The sequence below is a fragment of the Rhamphochromis sp. 'chilingali' genome (assembly GCF_963969265.1).
Source record: "Rhamphochromis sp. 'chilingali' genome assembly, chromosome: 15".
NCBI lineage: Eukaryota > Metazoa > Chordata > Actinopteri > Cichliformes > Cichlidae > Rhamphochromis > Rhamphochromis sp. 'chilingali'.
In genome coordinates, this window is record NC_137942.1 from 30,019,436 (window position 1) to 30,042,999 (window position 23,564).

The following is a 23,564-nucleotide window of genomic DNA, read 5'->3' on the forward strand; positions in this document are numbered from 1 at the left end:
ATACACGCTCTTTGTGGATTCCAATCCGTGCCTGGTTAGTCAAAGGGTTTTCTAAATAATTAAATACTTTTTTTTCAATAATGTGCCAATTAATCACGAGCTCAAATATTATTATATCGTTAACCCAGGCAATGAAGAATTACAGAAATTGCTAGTGTCTTGCCTTTATCAGCACTAATAACTTTATTAGTAGCAAGGACGGCAGAAGAGCTTTCGAGTGGACTTCGCTGCAGAACAAAAGGAATGATGGAATGATGATTCTAATGGGGTTTAAACAACTTTTGATAATCATTTGTTTGCTTGGTTTTTGTTTCAGCTCTGCAGCTGGCTCGTATTCAACTCCAATGTTCCCGTCCCTGATAATAAATGTATAATGAAGAAATCACGTGTCAATTTGTGACCAAGTGTTGTCAGACTTCCAGTGAAATTTGAAGACAAGCAGGCCTGCAATCTGATGAAGTTACTATTGTACGATACAGCATGCAGCTCTCATATCCGTTACATGTGAGTGATAAATAGGTTTCTGTTGCCTGTATGACTAATGGCGGAGAATTAGGAACCAACTTCTCTTTACTTTTTACTGCAGCATCCTAATGACAAAGACTCACTGCCTTTTCATATAAAGTATAGTTGGAATAGCGCACTGAGAGCAGCAAATCGGAGACACGTAAGAATGAGGATTTGGTAAAATCTGCCGTTTGTTTACGTTTATTATAAGTCACTTCTAATCGTTTTCAAGCATTTTAGAAAAAAAAGATATCTGAGTGGCATGTTCTAAAGATCTCAATCATTTACACGCTGGCTTACCCTCAATTCCACAGTGAGGATTTCAATGAATAATGTGTCTTTAAATATAGCTAGAACTTCACAGAGGCAACAAAGACAGTTGTAAATAAGGTACATTTTGTAGTATTATCAGTTTTTTTCAGGCTATAATATTTATCATTGTTTCTAAAATAAGTCTGAGCATTATAATATTGTTGCAAATGGCGCGTTCGTGGCAAAATGTTTTGTGTGCGTCTGTCGCTGCTTGTGCAGGTTAATGCTGCATTAAATACCCCGTAACAGGGCGGGGGGGGGGGGGGGGGGGGGGGGGGGTGTCACTATAACTGTCTATCGTCAGTAGGGATGATAGTAAAAATCAAATGTGTATGATAAAAGATATGATAAATAATTGTCTAATTATGCTTTTTGCATGTTTTTACCTTTTGGATGCTTTCTTTACGGACTCTCTGACCACCATCATGTGCTTGTACTTTGAGTTTAATTAATTTTTCCTAAAAAACAAACACACATTAAGCAAAGTTGGCCATGAATTTGACGGATAAAAATATTGCTCTTAATTTTTTTTGTCCAGTTTTCCATTCCATTCCATTTTGATGTTTTTACAGATTTGTTCCTCACAGTCTTGTAAAGTGAAAATCTGACAGACATCAATCAACCCTGCAGTTTATATCACGCTCTATTATTGATATTACAACACAATAAATAAACTGTACGTGGATATATTAACTGCTCGCTAATATCTTATATGATATAAATTACTGTGAAGCCATAACAGACTACAATATGAAACTAATCCATACTTTTTCCATTTTCCCTTTAAAATGAACTAAAGTGAACCACTAACCCACCAGTCTGATCATAAACGGCCACACAGTTGTGGTTGTGTTTTCTAATTATTCCATGCAGGCGAGTTTCGAACAGGATTCTGAATAATAATAATAATAATAATAATAATAATAATAATAATAATAATAATAATAATAATAATAATAATAATAATAATAATAATAAAATAAAAAAAAAATAATAATAATGTTGCCATAAATAATAATGTGACTTAGTTCATTATATAGAGCAGAGAAGAAGACAAAGAAGGAGGAGTAAAAGAAGATAGTACTTCTGTTTTAGGATGTTTAAAACTATACTCGTGAAACTGACCCGGGGACGTCACCGCTTTAATCCCAGAGCGACGTCACCGCTTTAATCCCAGAGCGGAGGGAAGACCTCACGTCTCGCACGTGGAGAAGAATATTAGGGGGGGAAATGGTTGTATGCGTACTGCTATCTCGAGACAGATTTACGAGGCGCAGTAAAAGGCAACGTGTCGGGGCAGGCTAAATCAATCTCTCTCTCTCCCTCTCATTGTCTCCCCTGTTTCTCTCACACACATCTCCCACTACTATTACTACTACTACTACTGCGACTACTGATATTATTATTATTATTATTATTATTATTATTATTATACATTTTCTCACCTAGAATATGCTCACCTAGAATATGTGAGCGATAAATCACATCTCGGCACTTTCATTTTCAGGCCATTATCCATCTTAACAAAAGATTTCTCTCTTTTTATTCAAAACTTAGTTAATCATTAACGACGAGGAAGAATCTACCTGTCTATCTACCATCACTGACCTAGAAAGCCCCAGGATCTCAAAGAACTCTTTTACAGTCTTTTCAAGTGCCGACTCTCAGTTCTACTGATAAATCTTAAACTAGCTATTTGAAGCTGGCATGGATCGCGCGGTGTTGTGTTGTAATGCTGAGTATAAGTGAATTATTCGAGGAGTATAAATGTAAAATAATGCATGGGTCATTTTGTTCTCATGATATGAATGGATAAAGATGCAGATGAGTGAAAAATCCTCCGCCCGTCGCTTTTGGGACGTTTTGAAACGGTTTGGTGTTTTGCGGTAATGGCTTTGCATGCGGTTGTGCCAAGTTTACAGGACTGATTCTATGGCTGTTGTCAGGCCGGCCCAGGTCTTCGCTGCTGCTTATCTTAGCTGTTGTTTCAAACTGTGATTGCTATAATTTATGGCCGTCATTAAAGACGCCATCATCACCACGGCAAATGTTTGATTTCAATCTTGTTGTGGGTAAAAATCTCCGCGGTGCTGGCAGCGTATATTTAAAGGAGTATCTGCATGTTTTTAGTGCATCAGAAAGAAGAAATAAATACACGTCCAAGCAGGTCTGTCACTGTTAATAGTTTACAGCCACATTTGTTTCCTTTTGCCAATTATTTGGAGACGTGTCATGGGTAGATTGCATTTTTAAAAGCAAACTGGCCAGTTGCATTTCTGTACTGCACTTTTGAGAAAGCTACTCTTTGTTTGCCAATATTGCTCTTTTGTGTCACTTGAATAGAAATCGAAATATTTTTACCTTTCCCTGACGGTTTTGGTAAGTCCCTAAAAGAGGATCCTTTATGTTTTAATGGATGATTTTCTAAAAGCTCTTTAAAAGTCTCTCCATCGCCATGAGCGGAAAAATCAGCGCTTTCTTGAGGATCCCGAGGCCCATGCTTTGACCTTGAAGTGTTTCTTATTTGCTACTCAGCAGCTAGGTTAGCCTTCAGAGCCTAAACATTTTTTTCTACTCCAAGTCTCTATTGTTCTGCTGGAGTCGGCTCGAGCTTTGGTAGCCCGCAATAGAAGGATTCCAACGTTCTATTGTTGCAGCTCAGTCGGCCTCATGGCGGGGGTTTTGTCAGTTCGCTGTTTCTTCATCTACTCTTTTCTTTCTTCCTCTGCGGTCTCTTTCTTTTTTTGTTTTGTTTTTGTGAGAGCTCTCTTCTCTTCTTTGCTACTTTACCGAACTCGAAATAAGTAATACAAATCTCATTCTAATCGAATTACACTTCGCCACCGCACCAAAATCTTCTTAATGGGATTAAAAAAAGTAAGGTGAAGTTGGTTAATTGAGTCCAAGCAAAATATTTAATTCTGAATTTTATTATCCTATAGAGTTCGGAGAAAAGCCTGCCTTATATTTAGTTTTGGGTTTCCAGACGCCTAACAGGATGTCTGTCCTAATTATCAAACAAACAGATTTGAGGAAATTTGTTCTCACTGACACAGATGGCAGGTAGTCTTTGCTACCGTTAAATATTTAGTTTAGCTTCAAGACTGGAGTGAATATGACACCGAAACAAGAAAAATACCCCCCCGCCATCATCGGGTATTTCCTTTTTCTAGAAACACTGAAATATAGCACAGGCTCAAATGTAAGACGGAGCAACGGAAGGAATCCCGCTTCTTTGGTCGGCTGACGGCGAGCTGAGAAAGAGATGACAGTGAGCAATAACGAAGAACGAGTGTGAGGCGTGCAGTCATTTTTAAAAGACGAATTCATCTTTTATCGGCCCCTCTGTGTGTCTGTCCCAGGCCTCCACTGCTTTACCCTACACACGAACATCCTCCGACTGAAAAGTCAACACAAGTGTTTCCTTTTCTTCTTCTTCTTCTTTTTTTGACTTCATTTGGACTCCTGCATGCATGCATGCATCCACGGGCCCGTGTGGGTCCCACAAACGGAGAGAGCCCCCACCACCACTACCGCCAAACACCTCCCGCCCCGAACAACACATCACGTGATTCATTAAATAATTAATGCAGAGGTTGTAGAATAGATATGTTTTCGTCAGGAATATAACGGCGAGACGTGCCGCTGCTCTTGACGTAGAACTGTCCTTTCACCCCCCCCCCCCCCCTCCAAAAAAAAAAAAAAAAAAACAGCGGTGAAAGAGAGCGAGAAGAAAAAATAGAAAGAGAGGGGGAGAGAGGGGCAAAAGAGGAGACACCAAGAAACACCAACAGAGAGAGGGGGAGTGAGTGAGAGAGAGAGAGAGAGAGAGAGAGAGAGAGAGAGAGAGAGAGAGAAGAGAAAAGATAGAGGGAGGCTGCAATAAAACAAATTTGGACGGGCGTGTATCTTGCGGGTCGTTGTGGACACCGTGAGTATTGCGGAAGGAAAGGAACTGCATGGGGGGAAACCACACTCCTTCCTCATCTTCTCCGCCGCTGCGCCGCCTTCTCCCGCATCCCTCTCTGTGAATCATAGGCTACTTTAACATCGTGGTAAATATTGCCCCCCAAATACTCGTCTTTCGCCGTGTGTTTTTTATGTCGTGCATGTTTCTGTCGTGTTGTTTACACATCACCCCCCACCTATCATCATCACCATCAGCCATTGTTTATGGGTTGTAGCGTGCAGCCGAGCAGCCTGAAAACCAGAGAGAGAGAGAGTGAGGGAGAGAGAGAGAGCGGTGCAATGCTAGCCGACGGCTGTTTATATTTTAAGAAACACTTGGATATTCTTCTCCATCTTTCGTCCATCACTTCATGTCTGCTTTTACATCTCTCTCTATCTGTCTGACTCTCTGTCCATTCCTCTCTCTCTCCCTCTCTCTTTCTCTCACCCTCTCCCTCCCTCTCTCTCTCGTTTCCCCCTCTCTCTCCCAGCTAGCTACTTCTCTTGATTTATTGTAAGGCTCGGTGTCAGCGTGCGGCCGGGGCTGCCGTTGTGTGTTTGTGAGGGAGCGCTGTTGTTTATGGCGCTGCCCACGATAAATCACGGTTTCCTGCGCTGTGTGTAAGACGGCTGGGGAAAATGACGGTCGATGGACCGACGGTACAGGGGAAAGAGGAAGGAGAGCAGGAAGAGTTCACGCCACGGCTGCGCCACTGGCTCCTCTTTCCCCTTCCTCCTCTTCCGGCTTAATTTCCACTTAATCTCTCTCGTCCTTCTCGGCCCCCATGCACGCCCCTGTGTTTTCTTTCTTTTTTATTCTTTTTTGTCCTTTAGCTTTGTTTTTTTACACTTTAATTATTACTCCGGGCGTTTCGGGTTTTCCCGCTTCAGTATGACAGTATTTGGCTGTAGCTTTCAGGTCTTGAATTACTGAGACGACCAATTAACGAGAGATTTGTTTAAATTTGGCACACCGGGGCACGGCTCGGCCGGCATGAAATCTCATAAAAAAGACCAATGGGCCAGGAAAAGCTCATCTATCTAGCCGGGAGGCAGAAATGAATCCAAGTAACTCAGCCAAGGAATTCGGACTAAAGATGGAAATGACAAGGAAACCTTGTTGATCTTCATTAAGTCCCTGGTTTGTAAATGAAATGCAATCATTAGGCTGCTTTCTGCACTGAAACAGGCTTTGCAGTGAAGATGGACTTTTTACGTACCAACAAACCTAACTGCATCTTATTGTACATTTTAAATTATCTACTGTTAGGCGCTATGTGGCATCAACTTTAACTTAATGCAACAAATAAAGTTTTGTTTCTCCTTATTGCCCATTTTCTGTGGATGCCCGTCGGAATGGAGCTGTTCGCCATTACACATGTCAGAGCTCAGTGTCTCTGCTTTGGCTCAAATCCTCCACCGTGAGTCAGAGCTTCTAATGTGGTGAGCAAAATAAGATGCAGACATGGGAGGACCTTCCTCTCTATTTCCCCATCCATGTTTATATTCACACGTGTCTGCTATTAAGCTGGGTGCATTTCGTGTGCCCTCTTGTAATGGAAAGTCAGACACTATGAGATGTTCCATTTTTTTGTCGTTGCCATTGCCAGTAGGTGTGTGTGTGTGTGTGTGTGTGTGTGTGTGTGTGTGTGTGTGAGAGAGAGAGAGAGAGAGAGAGAGAGAGAGAGAGAGAGAGAGAGACACAGTGTACTAGGCTTGCTGCGTTGTTTTGGTGTGATACATTTGCAGCATTGCAAACAATGAACTGCAAGACTGTTTTACAGATTTTAGTGTTATTAATATTATTAATATTTTTATTACAAATTACAAAACAATAGGGTTGGTATTGGAACTGATGGATGTGCCCCTCGAATCGTTTTACAATTAAGGCCGGGCCCCTTTGCAGCATGGTCCTCTCTCTCCTTCAGTAGTCTCGTTCCCCGCTTGGCCATCAGCAGCAGTGTAAACCTTAGCTTAACCAAATTAGAGCTTCTCCGCCGGCCTCCCATCACATAATAACGACAGCAGCAACAAAAGGCGGCGCTTTTCAAGATGTGTATTCCTGCTCTCCGCAGCCCTGTCAAAAACAATATCTCGCCTCATTTCTGTAGACAGAAAAGGGGGTGGATTGTGGCACCAACCCCCAATACCCCCCCCCCCCCCCCCCCCCCACACACACACACACACACACACACACGTATTTAGATGACGATGCAGCATTGAAATAGTGCTTGAAATATTTTATCTTATTTTATCTCAGCCATGTGTCCACAGCTAAGTATGTTTGGTATGACAAGATAGTTCCAGCTCAGACTCATCTGAAATAATTGAAATGTTTGAAACGGTCCTGAGAAATGATATCGCGCCCTGTCTGACATCCATTCAAGCTGCTGCTGTTATCCACGTTTAACTTCTCTGAGACCGAACTGTGTTCACTCGGTCCGGTATTTATGTAGCCTTATGTTCTGTAATACAAATGTGGAAAGAAATTAATATTAGGCATTAATGTGTTACTGAGGCGTGCCTTCTATTGAAAGACCACAAATAACTGACGCTGAAATTAATGTTTACACCGAAGCCCGCTGCAGGGCAATTGTAATACTGGCAGCTCGTTTTAGCAGAGAATAAAAGAGGCAGCTAAAATGCTATTGGAATAAAAAATAAGCATTTGTTCACGGTTTGCTTTCCACTCTATAATTACAATGGTCAGAAAAGTAAAGACAATATTTGATCATATTATGTTAACTATTAACTGTCTTTTTTGTCCAATTAACCAAATGTGAAATACCTATGCACGGAGAGTCCGCAACTGTACAAAAGATGTTCAACAGATGTTCAAAGCTAACGTTATCATATTACAGTACATGTTTCAATATCACTGGTGTTGTCGATCGCGGTTTTTGTGATACGCGTATTATTTCTCATTAAGAGCAGTTTGTCGAAGTACCTTCCTTTTCATCCTTTATCGGTGCATTGCTTGTTTTCTTGTGTTGCTCTTACGTCCTACGTTTCTGTTAACATTCACTGTGATTGAAGCATCCTTTTATTGCACATGTTCATAGACAAGGTACAATCCTACGCATCTTAAAGAGAAGCAAAAGCAAGTAGGCACAAGACACAAGACCTCACACAAGGCATCTGCCCACTCATTGCTGAGACTGGCAGCCATATTGACTGCTTCACTGTTCTTTTTCCCTAGCAGGAAATATTTTCAGTCCTGGGAGCGACCAATCTGAAAAGAGTGAATCATTCTTTTAAAAATTGTATTTAAAATATTTAGTTCAGTTTTAACGCCCTCTCTATTTACACACAAGCTAGAGATATAGTAGCCACATATTAACGCAATAAAATGACATGTAACCTTTGTGCGGCACATACATCCGTATAGAGACAGTGCGATTTTGTGAAATTATACATATGTATGTTACATAGCAAAATGTTTTTGTTGTGACCACATTTAAAAAAATAATCATAAAGTGTATTTAAAATACTCTGTTCATGCAAATGAAATCCAAATGAAGAAGCAGCACTGACGAACTGAACAGTCCTCAAAATGTGTCCCACTTCTAGCAGAAGACTGGTGCCTAAAGTTAAACTGATTTCTTTTTTAAATTTTTAATTGTATTTTCCAATACATCGTGCTCAATAGTCGCTTGCAGAAAATCTCAGTTTAATTGCCTGCTAGCGGGTAAAGCGAAAAACAAGGGAAAAAAACGAAACGAAAATGGAAATGGAAAGACAGAGAAGAGTAGGGTTTCCTCGAAAACAGTCAAAACATAAATCCGAGGACTACTCGGCCTCATAAATCTGCAGCTGATGGACGTTAACGAGGGAGAGATTTAGCGTGGGAAAAATAATGTTTACAAAAACCGGTTACATTCTTTTAAAGGACCCCTAACATGAAAGATTTATTACAGTACAGACACACAATTAACCAATGTAAGCACGACGATATCTCATTATTATTATTATTATTATTATTATTATTATTATTATTATTATTATTATTAATAATAATAATAATAATAATAATAAACCGAAAGTCCCATATCTCTTACTGGCCGGAGTTAACCACTCTCACGCTCCGCGCGCCAGGTACTTCCAGAGCTCTTTCTTGCGCGGAGACGATTACCCGTTTGAAAATAAATCAGTAAGAATCCTTCTGCTAATTTATAAACGTCTGCGTGAAGGTAGTGATTCGAAGCTTGTGAAAAATGAGACGCTGAAACCGTATCCAAAACCCGAGAGCTCCATTTTTTTCTCTCCCTTCATCACCCATTTGAACCGGGCCGGAGAGCCAGCACAAGCGCGATAAGACAGCCCGAGCTGCTGAGGCGGAAATGTTTCCACCAGGAGTGGAGGGAGAGAGCAGGCGCGAACTGATTTCCTTTCTCCGTTCTCTTTCTTCTATCATAACAGAAAACTAAAAATACCGGCTTTACTTTTGTGTAATTGAACTTGTCTCTCACGTACTCATTCGCGCGCTCTCTCTCTTTATCTCTCATTGTGTGTGTAGAGGGCATGTTTACAAGCGTGGGCAGATGACACACGTACCTTTTACAAGCGTGAATTTGTGTCTGTGGTGGTGGTGGTGGTGGTGGGGGGGGGGGGGGGAGGCAAGTGCATCTGTTTGTATCGGCGCAAGTAAAGATAAACAGGACTTAAAATCCACACGTGCAAAGTAGATTAGAATACTGTTGCTATAACGCTTCATATCTAGTCACCGTTTGTATATCACATCAACATCATAGATTTGAACACATATATATCTCTTGGTTGCGTGGTTGTATGCAACTTTTGAACCTTAACATTAATAATGAATACATCGGAGATCTTAAAGTAATTGCGCATAGGCTAAAATCGCCCACTAATTGTGTAAAACCAAGCGAGGTGGAAATGGCTCCCCTCTGTGAACGCGCAGGTCAAATCACAGCGGAATTTCTGCTCTCTCGGCCTCCTTCTCCCTCTTCTTCTCCTCTGATCGCGCTCAGTTTGACGCCATGTAATAACCAACATCTGGCCTTTGCGCAGGCAGTATGAACAGGCAGGTTACGGTGAACCTCGCTAACCCTTCTGGTGCACCTTAACCACACTCCCTTATTGGACAGGAACAAAACCAGAACTCCCTTTTCTCCCTCCCAGATTCCCCAGGTTGTCTAGGTTGTCAGACTGCAAACTGCTTCAGGAACAGTTCACAGTGTCAAGCCGTCTGTCCAGAAAAGCAGGGACCGCCGAGAGAAGAGACTATATTCCAGCGGTAACCAAAGAAGCAGTTACGACGCGCCTGAAGATACGTGTTTTAGGCTTAAACGTAGATTGCTTTGGTCTGCAGAGGTTTTAGCTCACCAAGGTTACTCATTGCTAGTAGTAGCAATAATAATAATAATAATAATAATAATAATAATAATAATAATAATAATAATAATAATAATAATAATAATAATAATAATAATAATGGTGAATTTGGTTAGCTTGCACCAAAGAGAGCGAGGGAAGATGAAGACGAAGATAGAGAATGGAAAAGGAGGACTGCGTGACCCTCTTTTTAGTTAAACGAAAGAGAAGGGAAGAAAGGGGAAGGAGCAGCGAAAAGCAGCCCAGGGAATACAGCGTCACCCTCAATCCAGGAAAGCTCTATCCGTTTTTATTCTGAAGTCCAGCTCAGAAAGAGGCCCACCGGAGCTCAGCAGTCTCCCAAACATTAGTGGGGTGGACAGTGTCAACTCGGACGACAAAACAGACAAACGTAAGCCCTGGATGTGGCTCTGACCAGGAACGTACCAGCCCGCTACAAGGGGAGTTTTACAGCAAAAGGCGGAGGGGGTGAGCGCGTGCATGCGGTGTGTCGTTTAGGGTAAAGTCGCACCGCGAGCCCCAGACCAAGCGGGTTCCGTCAGCGTGCTTGCTGTAGGTAGGCTTGACTGCTGGAGATTTATAGCAGAGCCGCTCCAGATTTATGTCTTTTCCCAAACCGGTCATGCAAACGATTGGCGTCTCCTTTACGCCGTGTCACAGAAGCGCCATAATGAGCTCACCAGTGCTATAATAACAGGTAACGGTGCAGTTTAAACGTCGGCTTTAATTGGCATAAATAAAGTTTTAGTGCCATTTTGGACTCCAACCTCTAGGAGCGACTGCTTGTATTTAAGTACAATTAATTAAAAGAAAATACGCCCAAGCCTTTCGGAGAGGATTCAGTGGTCATCCTAACTGTAGCTAGTGTGTCCGTCCGTGTCCAAAACAGACTGAAACCAGGAAAAAACCGAACACCAGGAGGATATCCATCTGGAAAGACACGCCAAGAGCGCAGGTAAGGTCTGTCGGGCTGCTTCTTGCTCAGTGTCCCCGTGCTTATTCCCGAGGCGTCCCCATTCCACACACTCCACCGCTCGACATGTCATTAATTATCTGTTGTGTGACCGCGGTCTCTCTCAAACTCGCACAGGCATCCATAGGGTGAAACCGCGTGCAAGCTCTATTGCTAGCCAACACTTTTTCTGTGCGCGCGTGCGTGTAGGCAGCTGAAGACAGATGCATCCGAATTGGTAACAGAAAATAGGACGAACTCTGTCTCTTACTTTCTCAACCTCCCTGCTCACTCGCCCCACATTTGGAAAGCAGTATGCCTGCTAGACTAAGTGAGGTGTTAGTATGTGCATGTTAGCGTGCGTGCGTGGGACAGAGAGAATGAGTCTCGGCGATTAGGGGCATGGCTGCTATGTATAAAGAAGGAAGATGCATGCTAGCCACGACGAAATTTGGGATAGTGTGACAATTGCTTACTCAAAAAATCAACCCCCATCTCACCCTTTGGCCCCACAAAAATATTAGCTCCAACCAATTTTAAACGAAATGGTTATCAATAGACGTCGAATTACAAATGCAACTATTGTAAAATAACTACAAACAGAAATCATTTGGTCTAATGCGTTGCCTTTCTCCTCCTTACACCAAGACGTGGGTCCATTTATTGAGTGATCACAAGGATATGAAAACACCATAAGCAAAACTGGATCACAATCAAATTATACAATGGCTGAGGTGAGAAATTAAGGTCCATAAAAAAGTGCATTAAATATAGATTTACCATACAACCATCAGTTCTTGAGCCCCTTAACACATTTATTGCGAAAGAACAAGATTTCAGAGTCAAAACTGTGACTTTATTCATTTATGTAGTCTCCATATTGTTTATGAACTGCAGATATAATAACTGCACTCATCCAAGGAAAACAGCCCACTAGTATACTATGCTATCATTATTATTATTATTATTATTATTATTATTATTATTATTATTATTATTATTAAAGAGAAACACTTAAAGGTTTGGTAACTATAAGAAGAGCTATTCCTGAGAGCTCACATCCACCAGTCTGGAAAGGCAAAAGCAAAAGTGCTGTCTTCTGTTGTTTCTAAGAAAGCAGTTATTTCAAAAATCCTAGCTTGTTTGTTCTTGTGTATTTTTACATCTAATGTCAACTGATATATATGATTTTAATCAAGTTTAAAAAACGGCCATATTCTAAAATGCTGAACATATCAAATACTCCCACCCTGTATCATCCAGGCTAAATCTGAGTTGCTTATGCCATCTCGTGTAACAGTGGTTAGATCCTCTGGACTTACCTTGAAGTATTTTGCTAAGTATAGAGGTATATAGATTTAAAAGTTATGAAAACCCACAGCAAGTCTAGCACAGCTGTGATTTAATCGATTTCCTCGTGTATCACTGACAAAGTATGGGCAGAATACCAATCATAGTAAAATAGTAGGGGCAAGAACAACTAACACTGTTGCTGTGTATAAAGCCTGACAGGTCTGGCTGAGATCCATAAAGCTGCTTTCTCCCGCTGTAACACACTACTGTCTGCTGCTAGGCCAAGTGGCCCGATTATATTACAGTCACTGGCTTCTTTTTCTGAAACTTGCATCATAAGAGGACCATGTTGTCAGGAAATGGATGCAGGCCTTTTATAGTGGTGCAGGTTGTTCAACATTCAGTGTAATGAGGCCTCAGAGCTATATAATAACAACTTAGGAAAATCCATTTTGAAAGCCCTGCCAAACCACAAATTACTATAGACACATATCACTGAATGCTTCTGTCCCTAGATGGACTAACTCTCAAATGCAGAAAATGATTGTTTTTGACCAACAGGCAGCCACAATGGCTGCATGTCCAGAAAGCCTACATACCAACAATGACAAATTCTACAAAAAACATGGTCAAACGAGACCTTACGTTTATTCTCCTCTGATCCATAATAATACACCAAATCTAATGGAACTCTACAAGTGGCAGCATTCTATTCTGCATTAATAAATAATCTATGTCAAAGTGAGTTAAATATTGATGCGGTACAAAACTCTGTGATGTCATTATTTTTGGTCTTCAGCATATGATCCAGAAAGAACCGACTGTGTAATCCCACTACCACCATTATCCCCACCCACCACCCACCCATCACTATTTATGGTGGGTCTTGTATGTCTTGTATACATACATACCTGCATGTCACTACCTGTAACAGGTTTCCGCAGTGCACAATACTGACCAATATAATCACCATCTATGCGTCTGTCTTAGATGTGAATAAAGAAATATTAAAAATAAAATATAACCAGGTTCCACCTATTAGACATATGAATCAAAATGAAAGCGTTACAAATTACAGACTGACTCAAATTTTAGGTCACTTTTGAAATCTATTACATTTGAATGTAATATTTACAGATAAACAATTTCATTTTAATATGCAGTATTTATATTATATGGTGTTTGATTATGAATTTAGATAAAAGTCAGGAAGTCTACACATCTAAAAGTAATGCTTAATTACAATGTAAGAAGTGGAGTTTAATATGCTCAGTAGCCCGCACCACTATTAGTAATGTATGTCCTTTCCCTCCCCATGAGTAACATTTACAGTGTAATTGCTTTATAACTGCCAGGTTTTATTCCCTCGTACCTACAGTCTACATACTGTTAAGAGCAATTTGATATTTATAGGTATACGTGAAATCTTACATTTAAAAAAAAATATTTGGAAATCTTGGAAATTTTTGAGACATTGCTGACTGTATCATTAACTGCCAGCTTTTTCCTATCGCGATGAGCTTTTGTTCAATATTACACATTTAGGTAAAAAGGTAATTAGCTAACCATTGACTTTGTGAATACTACCTGCCACTCCCCCACCCCCAACAGACACACACACACTTGCATGGGAGGTCACATCCATCCCTGTTCAACCTATGCCTGACAGGCTTGGTGAGCTTGGCACTTTTCATGGCCCAGGAGCAGAAAGAACAATTCGACCCCCACATCATACCTTCTGGTAAACCCCAAGAACCCCCCTTCCCCTTCTTTCCTTCTCCTAGTGTCAGGGCTTTCTTTTAGTTTGAGGTCAAAGATTAGCATCTCTGATAAAGATTAACTCCGTGTCAAAGGAAGGCGTTGATGGTATGAGTTTCTGATTTAGGACTCTTAGTGAAATGGGGTTAGTTCTTTGGGAAGTTGTGCGACCCTGCCTGGAGCAGTAAAGGAGAGTAACACTGGGCTAAAATGATATACAAGTAGCTAAGTGTAGAAAAGAAAAAAATCATACAATGAAAGGGTATAAGGGATGTAAGAACTTGTTAAGCTCAGCCCTTGTTGTTGGATATGTTTGTGCATAATCCCTGTTTGAATTTGAGGGGCCATGAAGCAGAAAGCAGCTTCAGCAGAAGCACGTGGTTTACATAGAGTTCAAACAGGTCTTTTGTACACAGGACGAGTTAATGCCTCAGTTATGTGTCTACAGCAACAGACATTAAGTAGGTTTATTCAGATTTCACAATCCTGAATGACAAGAAAGTATTCACTAGGTGAATAGCATACCAGCAAAGATGTGAACTAATATTTTTTAGTTCACATAAAAAACACTTTTTACAAATTTGGCTGTACACACCTATGGAGGTTTAGCGTTTTCTCACAGAGTGGCTTGTGGTTGTAAACCTTACTAATAAAACAACAACACCAAAGATATGAATTAGTAATTTTCCACATGGCACAGTTACACAAACATGCTCCTTGGCTGAGATGTTAAAAAAAAAATGCTTGTTCATGCACTTGAATTGTTTGAATTTGATTAATTTGACTTTCCAGGCATTTTGTTTTTGCATTAAATTTAGAATGGAATATGGGAAACAAACCAAAAGTCCTTTCACCCCCTCTGAGACCCACTCCTTAGTTAAACAAACTGGAAGCAGATGAACATGTAAGACTTCTCTCTCTCTCTCTCTCTCTGTTTCTTTCCCTGGTGCATATCTGCCCTCTGAAAAATGGTGTTGAAAGTGGTATGTCATCTGCAAGAGGGGAGGAGATGAAATGTGTTGCAGTGCTAGGTTTGTTGTTGTGTCTGTGATGTCGGTATCAATGCTGCATGGCTGTTCGAGCTCATTACACTTGAAGAAACTCTGCAAATAGACTTGATGAAAAAGTCTTTTTTGGACACAAAGAGTATGGACATTGACTGATCTCTGAGGAAGGTGGTGGTGATGGCAGTGGGTGTCCTTATGGACATGGAAGTATCCCAGAGTGTAACAGGTATTCCATCTGTTCTAGAGAAAGGTGCGTGTCATTGTGATAAAACGTATTTTTATTCAACAAAGCATGTGTGAAATTTAAAAACTGACTAATTTTGGGTTTATTGTGGAAATAATGTTTTGAACTTTGAATCTTTTAGAGTAAAATGAGCAAACATGGAAGAAAATCAGATATAAATTAATTCCGACAAACAGTAAATCATTATGTGACATCAGAATGCCAAAATTCTGATGTTAATATTTTCATCTTAGAAAGCATGAACTAGCAGCTTCTCTTCTGTGACTCCATTTGCTATCTAAATAAAATGCTAACCACTGTGATCATTTGAAAAGAATGCAAGTGGCCGGAAGCCCGCTGAAGTTGCACATGATGTCAAATCCAGAAAGTGGATGCACACGGGGGATGTGCTCAGCAGATCTGCTTAAACAAGCCTTAAACAAGCTATCTATAGCTTGTTTAAGGTAAGGTCAGATTGTTTTAAAGTTCTTAGGTACCTCGTCATGGAAAGCTCCACAAAAGAGTTACCGGCAGAGTTATCTGACATCATAGACAGAGATTATTTAAAACCTCACAGCTGACACCAAACACTGACAAAGAAAAAAAAAATCATTGCGATGTGGTTAAATAGATAAATATCAAGCTAGTTTGAATAATTATAGAAACAGGTGGGTTGCAGGCATATTATCAATGACATTCTAACTAAAATAAATTTGCCAGTGCCAGTATGGAAATGCTGTTTCAATAACTGCTGCTGACTGAAGACCTATACTTTAAAAGTCTACTGACTTATTGAGTCTGCCTCGACTGCTCATGCTTGCAACTTAAAATAAAGCTGAGTGCTAAAGGTTATCAGAGTCTGAGTCAGTGTTCAAAGCAGAAACTGGAATTCTAGTTGTGACCAGTTGGTTGATCATTGCAGAGCTTATCCATTGCTGCTCCAGGGTCAAAGGTCACTTTTAGAAAGCTGTTATCCAATATGTCACTGTATGAGTGCTTCAGCGAGAGCTTTCAGCTTTTCCTGTTAGGCACAGGATTGAAAAAAATTTTTTCTGCTTTGATTAGTTGGACTAGTGCAACTAATCAAAGCAGTCCAACTAATCTCACTAAACGCGTATCTCTAAAGACTCAGTGTGTGCATATGTTTTCTGAAAAAAAAACTCTGTGTGTGTGTGTGTGTGTGTGTGTGTGTGTGTGTGTGTGTGTGTGTGTGTGTGCGCGCGTAAGTTTGGGGGAGTGGGGTGGGGGGGTGGGGGGGGGCAAGACTGGTCTGGTGATTTCACCGCCAGACCCGGCAGAGATAAGAAGAGAAAGCCGAAAAGCACGAAACTTTTTGCACACCGCGAAACTTTGAAGCCTAGCAGTGAGCAGCATCAGGTCCCATAAACCCTCTCAGCCTTAAAAAAAAAATACATCTTCGTAAAAAGTAGTAGACCTGTTAGCTGTAGGATGCAATGGAGTCTCAGAAAAACAAATGCCTTCGTTATCCTAATCCTTGAATGTTTACAGCCAACTATATGCTGCAGTATTGCTGTATTTATTAAAAAGAGAAAGAGAAAATCACACACTTGTTTCATTTCGCGCTCCTCCTTTCCTTTCCCTCTCTATGTCTCCATCTCCCTAGAGTCTAAAACCTGCTGTTCACATCCACTTCACATTCTGATAAATTATGGGCCAACAGCCTTTGTTGCACACCTTTTTCTGCTGCTTCTTTGTCGCTCCTTTTAAACTTTTACAGAGAAAAGCTTCCATCCATATTGTGGTATTTTGAGTCCTGGTTGCAGCCAGAACTCCCCTTCTCTCCCCCAGCCTCCTCTTCCTCTAAGAAAAAAAAAACGCTCATCAGCTGTTCTGGGGGCTCTAGGGGCTCTGGAGGCGGCCTCCTGTCTTTGTCTCGGCGTACAGGCTAGCTGGCTAAGCTAGTCGGCCCTTGCATCACTTTCTGGGCAACTTTAGACTAGTCCACTCCTGCCTGCTCTGCGGCTGCAAAAATCAGACCGTAACCGGCGGGGCTGAGGGGGAAGGGGGGCACACTGAGGAGACCCAGACTGAAGGAGCTGCAATGGGTATGCACAGTAGCCAGAGCGGTGCGTGAGTTCTTGGATGGAAACGATAAATAACTTTATAGCAGCAGGAGCGGTAGTAGCCTGGTGGTAGTAGTAGTAGTGATGTAGACTTGTGCGGGGAGGTCGGGGGATCCTTTGCGTTTGATTTATGTGTTTGGGTGAAGTTGTCAGGAGCAGAAGCAGAAGGAGAACGGCTCTGAGATTTTATTGCAGCACTTTAATAATAATAGCCAACAACATGGAATACACTTTTCATCCTGTGATCCACTTATATAATTATACGGTTCCGCTTTACGCAGTGTTTACGGCCCCGCGCAGCAGCAGATGGATATGTGTTTATCTGTGGACAGAGCTAGATGTGATCTCTTGCTGTGGGTCCTCAGCCCGGCAGTAAGACTGTCCACAGGACTGTCCAGGATGAGTGTTTTCTCACTCAGTGATGCTTGAGTTATTTATGGGCCGCGTGGATCAAACAGCTGTTTGCCTTATGGGGCCTGTTCTCATTTTGGTTCGCTCCTCTTTCTCTCTGTCTCTTTCTGTTTTTTTTCTCCCCCCTATTTTTTGCTTCTCTTAAGTCCCCGTTTGGTGCTTAACAGAATTTATGACTTTGGAAAGTTGTTTTTTTGTGTGGGTTTTTTTCGGATGTGTTCATTATTTATGAAGTTTATTTAACTTTTGAAGTTTTTAAACGAGACCCTGCATTAAATTCTAATGATCATTTTTAATAGCAAGAATCAGAATTTTGATGCAATCGGGGCATGCCTTTCGATTTCGATTGCAGTTTTTAGATTTCATATATATATATATATATATATATATATATATATATAATTGTGTTAATCCGCGTGTGTGCTAACTGGAGCATTATTTCTGATGGGTAATTATGATTTACGCATACAGTTTAGCTATTTATGTATTTATTTATTGCACAAATCCTTCTAACCTAAACAAAGTCTATGTTTATATATTCTAGGCCATTGCTACAAATGAACAATTTCTAATGCATTCTATATATTCCATAACTCTATTCCCTACATAACTCATTTTGGTACGCTGACGGGATAAGCAAGATTATTATTGAATATGAAATCATGCGTGTTTTTGTTTGTTTGTTGTATTTATTTATTTTATTATTTTGAGGGAAAGAAGACAAATGTGTAATTGTGGTAACCAGACTCAATAACATCTCACACCCTCTAGCACAAAGGTCACTTTTAGAAAGGTGTTAGGCACAGCATTGCCTCGTTCTTTGTTGTTGTTGGTTTTTTGTTTTGTTTTTTGTTTTTGTTTTTGTTTCTTTCTTTCTTTTTTTTTCTTTTTTTGTGTGTGAATTATTTAGGGTTTGAAGTCAAGCGGTTGCTGCTGACCCAACCATTCGATTCGAGTACAAGAGGTGACCCGCCTCTGTATCTGATTTTACCGAGATGTGTTTGATTGCATATGTCTTCTTTCTCTTTCCTACCCTTTTCCCATCCCCTCCGCATGCCCCTTTTCCCGCAATATACGTCAGTTCTTAGGAGCTTTCTGGAAGCCGTTTTCCTCCATTAAAACTTCAGGGGAAAATAGGAAATATTCCGGTAAGTTCGGACTTTTTTTGGCATTATTTGTCATGATGCAGCCTGCATTAGAACGAAGTCTGAAGTTTGTGCATGGGTGCTGTGTACACGCTAATAGAATTATAAGATGAGAAGACAGTGACGATTTTGCAACGTGGAAGGTGCATGACGGGTAGTTTTTCCTTTATTTTTAGACAATTAGGACGCTGCATATGTTGAAAAAAAAACAATATCCTCTGCATATTATATTGATGTGTAGAATGTATACTATTTCTACAGGAACTGATTTGTCTATTCGTAGTAGAAGTATTCTCTCTATAATTTAATTTATATCGTTTAAGCATAAATGCAGTTACATATATATGGAAAATATTTATGAAGTTGAAAGTGATTGTAATGTTGAAATTCTACGGGTGTGCGCGCGTGTACGTGTGTGAGTGATGTAATATCGTGTAATGACACGTGCTTATGTAATATAATCCTGAGGTGTGAAAGGAAGTGTATGATGGCCGCGGGTTATAGGCAGAAGCATCATTTGATAGACAGTTATTAAAACTGCATGTTGTAACTGCGGTAATGGCATTAATGCTACCACTGTTCATAGCCTATTAATACAGCTATATTTACATAACACAGCAATTAAAGTGACAGCGGCTGAATTAAATAGTTCACAGTTGGAGTCCTGTAAAAATCATTCTGCACTTGTGCACGATATTTTAACATTGGCATTTCTCAAATCGTTTGAAAAACAGAATCAAAGGGAATTCCTGTGTCATCCTCAGTGGCCTACATATCTATAGTCCCAAAGGAGAAAGAAAGTGGAAAAAGGAAAGAAGATTTCCATGGCGCAGGAAGGCACCGCGTTTTAGTTGTGAAACCCAATATCCGTGACTCAATCCGAAACATGCAGAGTCGATGCGCGTCTTCCATCCGAGAAAAACAGCCGTCCTCCACAAGCACTGGCGTGCTTTTGCAAGTCAGTGCATAGGTGTAATCCGTTCTGCTTATTTCTCCACATGCACGTCTCTCCCACACATGGAAAAAAAAAGAAAGACAAAAAAGTAGCTGATTAGCTTTTTGGTTAATGTGTAATGAGGTTGGTTAGCAGATCCTTCAGTCCACACAAAGGCTGGTTTAAAGGAAAAGTTGCAGATGGACACATTTCAGGCTCCCACCTTCCACCTACACCGAGCTCATCCTCTCATTTCTGCTGCCCACAGCGAATGCTATCTGTTTTAAAGTCGGGCTGTTTACACACACACACACACACTGCTGGGTGCTAGAGAACTCATAAATCTTACGTAGCCATAAACGACAGGAGTAGCGTCCTGAATAATAAAAATAGAGGGAGCGGGGGAGAGTTAGAGAAGAGAATGTGTGTGTGTGTGTGTGTGTGTGTGTGTGTGTGTGTGTGTGTGTGTGTGTGTGTGTGTGTGTGTGTGTGTGTGTGTGTGTGTGTGTGTGTGTGTGTGTGTTGGGGGCGTAATGACAACATCATAGGACACCCCTCATATTTTCATTTCCATTTAGGTCTCTCTCTTTCACCCCTCTCTTTCTCTCAGGTTTTTTTTCACTGTTGGTTATTATTTTTAAGCCCACTTCAGTTTTCTTTCTTTAAGTGTTGTTGCACTGCTGCTTCATCTTCCACCTCGGTGCTTTCAAGTCAAAACGCAAGACTCTTTAAATGCTTTCTTTAAAACCCTGTTAGTGAAGCTTTAAAACCAAATTGATCACATACAATCTTTTTTTGCTATAATGTTAGCGTAATGTGCACCTTCTATGTTAGTCTTGTCCCTCTCACTCTGTCCTCCGTTACATACGTCTTAAGTGACGTTTATGCGGCGAGGCAGCAGCAGAAATATTGAAAAGAAATTCTGAAAAAATCTTGAAAACTATTTATGATGAAGGAAATTTACATTTAAATGAATGCTAATATTTTATCCATACTTTAAAAGAGTCGGATTGATGTAAACAAAAACACATAGCAAAGTCATCCTGCCGAAAGAGAAAACTACAGGAGCTTAGCCCAGGAGCTTAAGCATTTTCCCCACAAACTTTGCATTTGTCGATGATATGTCCCAAGCAGTATTTTCAGATGAGGTCAGCAATTTTAATAAACCTTTTACTGTGAGCGACTGTCTTGTTTTATATGTTGACCTCACCACGTGATTTTTTTTTTTGCTTGTTGCCTCCTATAGACTTTAAAGTACACAGATGCTCTCTACAATTTCAAAAATAAATAATTAAAGCTAAATGTAATACCAGGTTAACTTTATAGACCATAAAATATAATTTATGATTAATAATGATACACATCGTTAGTGACACTGTTTGGACATTTACTAGTTAACCTGGGCCTGGTTAGAGAATGCCCACGTGGCCTATAGTAGCATATAGACAGCCTTTAAGTGGGATTTTTAAAACATCTAAAAAATACTTCTATACAAACCTCTAAAATATAGGTTTATTGAGAGTATTGCCTCAATACCCTCAAAAAAGTTCAATTTGTTAAAATATAAACTTTTAGGTTATATATAACCAATATAACAGGAAGTGAAAAGCACAAAAAAGTCAAAGACTTTATTAGAGTTAAAGTTATGGTGACACGTGGAAAAAACAATCTACATGTGTCTAGCCTGCTTGCATGGCTAGATCCAGCTCAATTAGCATAATTCTTGAGTGACGTTGACTTTTTGATGAGGGAATCATCTCGTCCAGCCGTCAATCTGGTTACTCCGTTCGTTACAGGGCCTGTGAGAGTCTCTGATACTGGGGCATATTTTCACCATCATAACGAGAATATCCAGGCTACTACCACAACCACAAAGAAGACTGTAGGCTGTAAACTGGTGCTGCTGCTAGCCGTGTGCAAGGCACACACCTATAGCCTACCTAAGACCGAAGCAAGGAGCACAGATCCGGGGCAGACGGGAATAATACCAGGGGAAAATGAGCCTCGGGGAGACTTAGAGAAGAAGAGCCGTAAGGAAATAAAAAACAAGAATAGAAAACTACCTAAAATAAGATGAAGTGACATTTTGTGGCGGACATACTCCTCTGTGGCTGTGTGAATGACTGGCCGGCCGTGTGAAGGACAGTGGCTAAAAGAGAAAGAAATTTGAGGCCATTGTTATCAGCCAGAAGCGGTGCAGGCAGCGCTGGCGCTGGGGTGGAGGGTGGGTGGGGTGGGGGGGATGGGGGGAGGCGGGGGGTAGCAGGCATGCTCCCCGGTAAGCTCGTTCAGCTCATGCCCTAACTAGCCTGCCTGTAGCCTGCACCGAGCCCGTCTGTTAATTCTTCCCGCACACTGAGCCCCCGCCGATAGTCTTGGATCCCTCCGACTCTCTCATCCGCCAGTCGTTCATGCCACAAGGTGTCCTGTTCGCGCAGCCCGGTCTGCCGCTGCTGGGGCTTCAGGAGGTGTTGTTGAGGTGGTGGTCGCGAGCAGCCGTGCTAGTCTCGAGACAGCACCGGAGGAGTAGCGGGGTTTGCGGAGAGGAGAGAGGAGAGGAGGAGGAGGAGGAGGAGGAAGAAGAGGAGAGCAAAACGGACGACCAAACGAGCGGATTTGTTATTTAATTATCTGTTATTGTTGATTACCAACTGAACGCGTGCGAGGACTAATCTATGATGCGGTGCTGTTGGGTCCGTGCCGGACTGGACTGGGATCACCGGTGCTAAGGCAGGTAAGGAACATCATCGGCGGGCAAGCAGGCCAGCCGGTCATGCGCGAGCTCAAACAACAAGCCAGAAATACATAGTGTGTTTGCTCGCTGTGCAGTTTGTGGACGCGGAGTGGCTGGCTCAGTGATTTATGGCCTGTATGACTTCAATCCCGGTTCAAGAAGAGTTCACAATGCTTTAAACTGCCGTAGCTACCCGCCACAAGCAACCCCCCTTTTTCTTTCGACCGTCCATCTCTGTCCTTTTCTGTTCAGCTTTTTCCGTCCTCATCTCTTCCACTACGCTTTCCACGCCTCTTCCTCACTTAAATTATATTTAGGAGCGATGGCCGGCTGTTTTTCTGTAATGGGTGATGCACTTTTCTCGTTCAATTTTTGTCCCTCCACAGGCTCCTGTTTTATTATCATTTGGGTATATGGGATGCATTGTAATTATTCCTAAAATATTTTGATGGTGTAATTTTAATCACACATGAATATTTAGCGCCTTTAGCGATTTCAGTCTAAAATGAGACCGTGAACATAGCAACAATAGCTCTCTTTATTGTTTGTCGTTTAGAGTCTGTATAATTGGTCTCTCTCTCTCTCTCTCTCTCTCTCTCTCTCTCTCTCTCTCTCTCTCTCTCTCTCTCTCTCTCTCTCTCTCTCTCTCTCTGTTAATGGGATAAAGAATACGTGGATTGTCCAAGTTAATGCATTCTCTCTGTCTCACTGTCTACATAGCTCTTCATGGCAGACGCCATTTGTAATTTTATATCCCAGGATAAAACACAGACACTGGACACCAAGGCCGACCCGCCTCCTCTCTACCCCCCCCACACCACTTCTCTTCCCTCTCCCCCTCTCTATCTCCCTCTCTGTGTTGTTTTTGTTTGGGTGGCTGTTTCTCTGTCAGTGTAAGTGG

The 23,564-nt window shown here is 41.2% G+C and overlaps 1 protein-coding gene across 17 annotated transcripts in view; it reads left to right on the top strand.

The window, feature by feature from the left end:
• The window catches only part of hoxb3a (homeobox B3a), a 79,305-nt gene that overhangs the window by 45,756 nt on the left and 9,985 nt on the right, over positions 1–23,564 (top strand). For 6 of the 17 annotated variants that reach the window (XM_080905047.1, XM_080905046.1, XM_080905053.1 and 3 more), the window contains one exon: positions 18,932–18,998. The exons of 1 other annotated variant lie outside the window; for it this stretch is intronic. The gene's annotated coding sequence lies outside the window, so the exon portion shown is untranslated. 10 more of the 17 variants (XM_080905038.1, XM_080905052.1, XM_080905039.1 and 7 more) reach the window with 10 other exon arrangements.